This window comes from Solanum pennellii, chromosome 1 (assembly GCF_001406875.1).
Source record: "Solanum pennellii chromosome 1, SPENNV200".
Lineage (NCBI taxonomy): Eukaryota > Viridiplantae > Streptophyta > Magnoliopsida > Solanales > Solanaceae > Solanum > Solanum pennellii.
In genome coordinates, this window is record NC_028637.1 from 74,888,012 (window position 1) to 74,895,716 (window position 7,705).

Consider the following 7,705-nt stretch of genomic DNA (forward strand, 5'->3'; position numbering starts at 1 on the left):
AAGTAAAATTGGCACATGGTCTATTACTCGCTATATTAACTCATTCACCTTTAATAACATATTTTAAGAAAATTCGAACACCCCTTATAACTAAGTTGAGTAGAGTTTATTTTCCCGAAATAAAATTTTCGTTGTTAATGTACTCTCTCTAGGTTGTTAAAAATCCTTTAACTTTTCTGATCAACGGTCTCTAATCATCTCATTCTTTCTCTTGAAAATCTAATGTAAGGGGCCCATTGGGATGTCCATAATTGAAGTATTTTCTTCATCGTCCGTTGATTTTCTTACTCAAAGTAATTTAAAATTCAGACAAAGAACATCAACATTCAAACTAATAAAGATATCACTAAAGTATATGAATTAAAACTAAAGAGCATAGCTAATTAAGCAGGTCCAACAACTTAGAAAAATTATACACTAATTAAATTAAAGCGAAAGAAAATTATTATATTTTTCAGAAAATACCCATGCATTTCAATTCTTTTATAATAAGAGAAATTACACATAATATTATTTCCGGTACAATTTATGTTACATCCAAATTTTGAAATTCCAATTTCTATAATTTTAGTGTAAATTTGTGTGACACATTTGTTGGATGATTTAAATTCACACTTTATATCAACCTGCTTCATTCTAGAATTCTAATATGTCACAAATGCATACTTTTTTTTCAAAAAAAACTTTTGGGCTTTTATTAAAATGAAACTCAAAAGCATTACAACACTCATTTTGGCCTAATACCCAAATCAATTAACAAACAAATCAAATAAGAGAGTAGCCCATTCAGATAGCCCGATACAAACATCCAATAACATCTCCTTAATGCTAGGGTTCCTAGTTCCTAATACGCCTCTCTCTTTGAGCGTAACTCCACCCCAACCTGAAAATATTTCCACTTTGGATCAACAAGAAGTTCCACCTCCTCAAGCTATGGACTATCACCATTCAAGGTCATGTGTTCATGTCTTTCTTTTCTCAGCTAACAGAGTAGTGTAGTTCATCAAATTGACTTCTTTATGTTCTTGATTCTGGTTTAAACTTCCTCTCTTTATCTTGCATTTGTTTTCTCTGACATGGTAGGTTTTTCCCCTTGTGCGTTTTGTTTTTGGATTTTTTCCTTCTGGAAGAATACCATATAACCAGGTTCTTTTTCACCTTTGTTCTCTTACTTTTCTCTCATTTGATTCTGCTACTTCTGTTTCTACAAATGGTGCTTAATCAGAGTGTATGGGTAGCTCTAATCAACCTCCTCAAACGAGTGGTGAAGGTTCCTTCTAGGTTTAAGCATTTCCATATGGCCCAGATCCTCACTTTTATTGTGTTTTTTTTTGTTTGCTGAAATTGTCAATGCTAGATAGCTCTTTACATTTTGTTATCCTCGTGGTGTTTTATAAATGATTTTTATGAAAAAAATTATGTTGTCGCCTTATAATTCTCATTATCTTCTAGTCGGTGATACTCTCAATTATGGGCAATTTAATTTATCATTGTTTATAATTCTTCTCCATGTAGTATCCATGTTGAAATTTTAAAATGTGTAACATCCTTTTTCAATAGCCATGTTTGCTACATATTTAGCTAATTGCTTATATTTCCTCATTATTTGTTGGATAATGTATTGTTTTCCTGTTTAATCTCTTCTACTATGTCTCCTGTGGCACACACTTTACACAAATTTTTATTTTCCCTCTCTTTTTCTTGTTTTTCTCTCATATAAAAAAGGCTCATCAAAACTTACATTTCTTTTGTTTTGTTTCTATATCTCATTCTACATATAATTCAGTATATTTTCAATTTATTCGAACTCATCAATCTATATTATTTTGTTCTCTAGTTTCGTGAATTCAAAGCTTTTGATTCTTGATTTTCTGAAAAAAAAAGTTTCTCTATTCAGGTTAGTGTTTGTAAATGGAGTTCAGTCTTGTTGTTATTGTGAAGAATGTCTTTATGATACATATATGTTTGTGCATTTTAATTGATAATGAAAAGTTTGTATTTTGACTCACGAGTTCAAGTTAATTCAGGGTATGACTCGTTCAAAGAGGAGGACTAGAAAATAATCCTTAAAGTATATGTTAAGTATAGTTGAAAACATAAATAAATTTAGTTAAAGTGGTAATTCTATGAACCTTAGTTATGGAAGGTAAGGAAAAAATATTGATCCTTCTGGAGGTGACGAGTGAAATGTGGAAATTCATGGGAGGAGGAAGTCAAATCCAACAACTTGTGAGTGCGTCACAAATATTCCTTTCATCGAGGAAGCATCTGATGATGATGATTTGTCGGAGGAGGATATTGATCCTAATGTAGTTATCCTAGATAAGTATAGTGATCCGAGTGTATTTATCATTGCAGAGGAGGAGGAGGAGGAGGAGGAGGAGGAGAAGAGAATAGTGATCCTAATGTTTTTATGTTTGCGAAGGCTGATACTATGTTGATTTCAACATATGTGGTTGTTTCTTATACCATAAGAATGTGTAGGAAAACAGACATCCAAATATCTTCCTGATACAACCTCATATTCTTAGCAAAAATTTGATATTTGAACTAATGATCTTCGAAATAATTAGATGAAGGTTATTGAAGAGTTTGAGTTTCTGAAGTTTATTGTTCATTCAATAAAAATATTGATTTTCATAATAAACACACTTCTCCTGAAGAGAAGGAAAATGTTTCGGTCAGAGGAACACTTCCTTTAACATTCTGATTTGACAATGAGGAACTTCTTGCCCTAAAGAAATAAGAATGGGAAAATAAAATTGAAGATATTTTTGTTGAAATGGACATATGACTTGGAATGACTTATTGACTTTAAGAAAAAATTGATTTCGTCGATGCAGAGCGGACAAGCAAGTGACAATCAGCTGGGGAACCACCATCTTGTTCTAGATGAACAAATTGGACTCACCTGTTCAGCTAGTTCATATGTTCATTTGTAGAGCAAGTACATCTTTTCTCCTTTTGTAAGTATATGAGTTTTTTTTCCTATCAAGCATTTTTCTTTCCAAATATTTTGTAAATTCTACTCTCCAATTTTTTTGTAGTTCACACTTAAATCAATTATCTAACTTTTGTTCCACTGCAGTCTCAAAGAACTCGAGGGAGGTACAAAAGAAAATATTTTGGAGAGATGCCATCACTATAGGATATTGATGGCTTCATAGTTTCGTATTCTTCAGCATCTCAGGAATCTCCTATTTATGGAGAAAAAACCATGTGGGATTTAGTTACCAAAGTGCCAAAGCAACAAAGTATGCTAATCAACGTGAAGAATTTGAGTTCACGTGGAACCCTATTGTTGGAGATATAGATCTTGTGAAGATTAGAGATCCCCAATTTTAGGGTAAGGGGGATGCATTATCTAACTCCGACCTGGCATCATAAGAATTTGACTCACCGTAGTCTTTCTTTAGTAATATCTGAAGATGTTCCTATAGTGTCGGCATGTAATCATAGCGCGTTTCAATTTTCTTTTTACCTAGGAAGAGGAGTTTGAGAAATGGGAGGTGTACATCATTCTTCTATGTATATTGAAATGTGAACCTCTAATTTCTGAAACTCGACTTCCAAGTTAAGAAGCGAATTGGATGGAGCTATGATTACAAGCAGACACTTTGGAAACATCTTCAAAAAATACTTAAGAAATAATATGGTGGCATCGGGATTTTGTAGTGCCACGTGGTGTGAGATTATGCATCCTACAATACCAACTTATAAGAGATCTTTGATCCTCTAAGGAGTTATCTCTAGTAAATCTTTTTCAAATGAACTTAAATCCTCCACGTTGATGAGGATACATTGTCTCTTTGACATGTGGGGAAGCTAAATCACACACAATTCTTTCTCCATAAATAGGATAATTCTGGCTTGAAGAAGAATCAGAAGAGGTGAGGCCGACAATATCCAAGAGTTATGTCGCTTCTCTGAGATATATTCTTCCATGCCTTTGTCGAGATCTGTTGCCTTGCAAATAACACATACGTTCAAGATTTAAGGGTAAACAAAAAATAAACCGAAGAGCTTGTTGATATACCGTGGTTTCACGGTATTATTAATACTTTTTCCTTAAGTTTAGTGTGTCCAAAAGCCTTTTTGTGCTAATTTTTATATAAGTTTCTCCTTATTTGCAGGAAATCTGTCCATAGATAAATGCGGAGGTTTTTGAGCGAAGAAATGCAGAAGAGACCACCTACGGAGCTTGTGACGGTCCGTCATGCTTGTGACGGTCCGTAGGTGGCAGCGTAGTTCAGCTGCTGAAGGAAGATGGGGAAGTCTGACCAAGTGTGGGGTTACGGAGTCCATGACGGTCCGTCGTGTCTATGACGGTCCGTCCTGCAGGTTCGTCATGAAGTTCAGAGAAGTAGTCCCAGTACCCATATTCCAAGAGTTTTAGTGTTTTGGAACGATGACCCTCGACGGACCGTTGTGCCTGTGACGGTCCGTCATACTTGCCGTCGAGGGTAATGAAGAGAGCAGCAGAAGAAAATTGCACAAGTATGGGACGACGGAATCCATGACGGCCCGTCGTGACCACGACGATCCGTCGCGAGGTCCGTCGACCCAGCCATGTTTTGACAGATTTCCAGCAATTAGAATCCTTGTTTAATTAGGTTTTTACTTTCTATAAATAGTTTGAAAAACCTCGTTTTTGAGGTTAGAGTGTGGACCTTTGATTATTAGGTTAGATTTTTAGACTCCGCGTTGTTAGACTCTAGACCATTGTTATTGTGAGACGCTGGATTATTAGTTAGACTCTGTATTATTAGGTTATCTTGAGACTATTATCATTGATTGTTGGTGATTTTTGTTGATTAATCAAGCAAACTTTCGGATTTTACTCTTTCTCATTGAAGTAAGTACATGAATTCTTATATCATATATTTGAATATTGTGATTATGACTATGGGTAACTAAACTCCATAACTAGGGTTGTGGGAACCATAGGCAAATAATGAGGTAAAACCTAACTAAAATAACAATTCTAGAATAGTGTCTTGCATGTATTGATAATTCTTTCGCTTAGAAGTCTTTTTAATGGATGGCCAACGTTAGAACTCGCCTTAATGCTACTTGCCGGACCAAGGAGGTAGATAATAGGAAAAGAATTATCAACATAGATTTAGTGTATACTATCTAATAGGCTAGTATTGATTGGTACGAGGTAATAACTTAGTCAAATATCGAATACGATGCTTAATATGAGGTAAAGATAAGGATTAGGATAACAACACACGTAGCCGGACCAAGGTACGGAGTGAGATTTTCTACATGCCGGACCAAGGATTTAGAAATACATAACTTATCACTTTGCATGCAAGATACTAGGAAAGAATTGTTATAGTAAGAATTATCAAGTTATGAACCTGTGGAGAACACGTAAACCCTAGTTACTTTGATTAATTGATTAAACTCCAACATTCAAAGCTGTTAAGTGTCTCTTTCAATTTCGTTAGTTATTTTCATTCATTTAGAAACAGATACCCTCCTTTTATTGTTTTTGCTTTCCAAGGAAGTAATTGACCGAACAATAGTAATAATAGGTTAAAGTTAAGTCTAAACTATTTTCCTCGTGGGAACGATCCCAACCTCACTAGTTGAGTTATTTACTTGACACGACCGCTTTACTTCTTATTTGAGAAGTAAGTTTGAGCGTATCACTTGTCCGTTTAATTTTGCATGCGAAGCTATGGAAAAGCTAATTTTGCATGGCGAAGCTATGGAAAAGCTACAATAAGTTTAGATATAGTAGAACATGTGTGAAGCAAAAAAATAAAATAAAAGAAAGAGTGCTTGAAAGAACAATATTCATATACTTACAAAATTAGGGAAGATGGACTTGACCTCTAATATCACATGTGAACAAATTGAACACATGAGTCCAATTTGTTCATCCAAATCAAGTAGGTGATTCCCTATTTGACAGTCACTTACTTTTTCACTTTGCATAGGCAAAATAGGTGAATTTGTAAAGCCAAATTGTACTTCCAAGATATGCATGTTCATATCAACACAAAGATTGTCAATTTCCTTTTCCCATTCTTCTTTTTCCGGAGGTAAAAGTTACTCTTCTTCAAACATGAATACAATAAGAAATTATTTAGACACAAGAACCTACATGTTTGTGGACTGCACTTCTTCCATGTTTCACCTCTAAAAGGATCCATCATCCTTCTTTTGCTTCCAATATAAAAATCATCTCCAATACGCACATTTGTAGGATAATCAACATTTTAAAGAATATTCTTCACATCAATTGCATAGTCCTCTGAAATTGATTGTCATCACTTAGAAGAATCGGCGCCTTCTTGTGCTTTTCATCCTAAACAGCAAGTGGAGGACTCCCCAATTGGAGATCCACAATGACAGGCCATTTCGTCTGAGTCTCATTGTCCACCCAAGTTACACACCCACCTTCACTAGTTGCAAATTCTCCTTTGTTAGACTCAGGACTATTACATTATGGACACAAGCTTCTAAAAGTAGGGGCATCATTTGAGTCCTTAAGTATGCACTTGAGTCAAATTGCACTACCATTACATACTAAAAAATCAAACAGAAAATAATTTAGTTTCTTTTAGAGGACAACTATTCTTAGTAAGGGCTAAAAGTCTTTTGAGAAAGAGGGAGTAGTACTAAAAGAACAGTGTGAAACACTATGATCAAAATGACATAATTCAAAACTTAATTACAAAGGATAATAGCATGTATAATATTGATTTTATTGATGAATTTTAATTTTGGTACTTGTGAATTATGTAATTAAGGCAAATAAATCGAAACAATAATGTAACTTTTAGTTATTTATATACACGTTAAAGTTTATTCAAGTAACCAACTAACGTTTTAATAATTAATTTTATTTTATAATATAAAATATATGATTGTGTCATTACATTGGTAATCAAAATTGACACATGAATTATAATGTAGGGTGTGTTTCTAAGGAAGGAAAACGTGCTCCATGTAATTTTTTTTTGAGAATATAAATGAGTTTCTTATTTAATTTCTCGTGTTCATAAAAATACATGATTTTATTCATAAATATACACGATTGTGTTATTTTTCATTTGGGTTAGGTCATGAGGGGTAGAAAAATGGGTGACGTAAATTATTTAGTCACTTAACATTTTAAAATTTTAAAAATAATTTTCGTATATTAATTTTAATTTAGTAAACTAGATTAGCTAACAAATATGGTAAATATGAACCATTGGTTAGACAACAGGATAGATACAGACCATTTTTTCTGAGTGGTATATCCGCTATACATCACATAGTTTAGGGCGAGTCTAGGCTTCGAACTAGAAAAACTAAATGTATATACATAAATAACGTACCTCAATTAGTAGGATTGGTTATTGCCTTCTTGATTCAAATCTCTTTTAAAGTTAAAACTCTAATAGGCCAACTCCAAGTCTTCCTATCTCTATTACAACAATATATGTTTTTACACCATTTGACACAAGTTGAAGACTTAGTGTATTAATTAGGGTGGTGCAATTTTTTTTGAGGTGGTGAGTTCTACCCCGACTTCTAACATAACAATATATTTTGACTACAAACATTTCTTTTTCATGTTTAAATGACACACACTTTCCTTATAATTAGACATTTTTACATGTTATAACGTAATTACCTCTTGTTTTTAGTTGAAAAGGTTTATTTTGTTGCAATTTCATATGTTCACTTCTTTATATTTTTC

At 33.6% G+C, this 7,705-nt stretch overlaps 1 pseudogene; it reads right to left on the reverse strand.

The window, feature by feature from the left end:
* Nucleotides 1–3,763: 3,763 nt before the first annotated feature.
* On the reverse strand, nucleotides 3,764–6,084 carry LOC114075542 (annotated as a pseudogene).
* Between the last annotated feature and the right edge of the window lie 1,621 nt (nucleotides 6,085–7,705).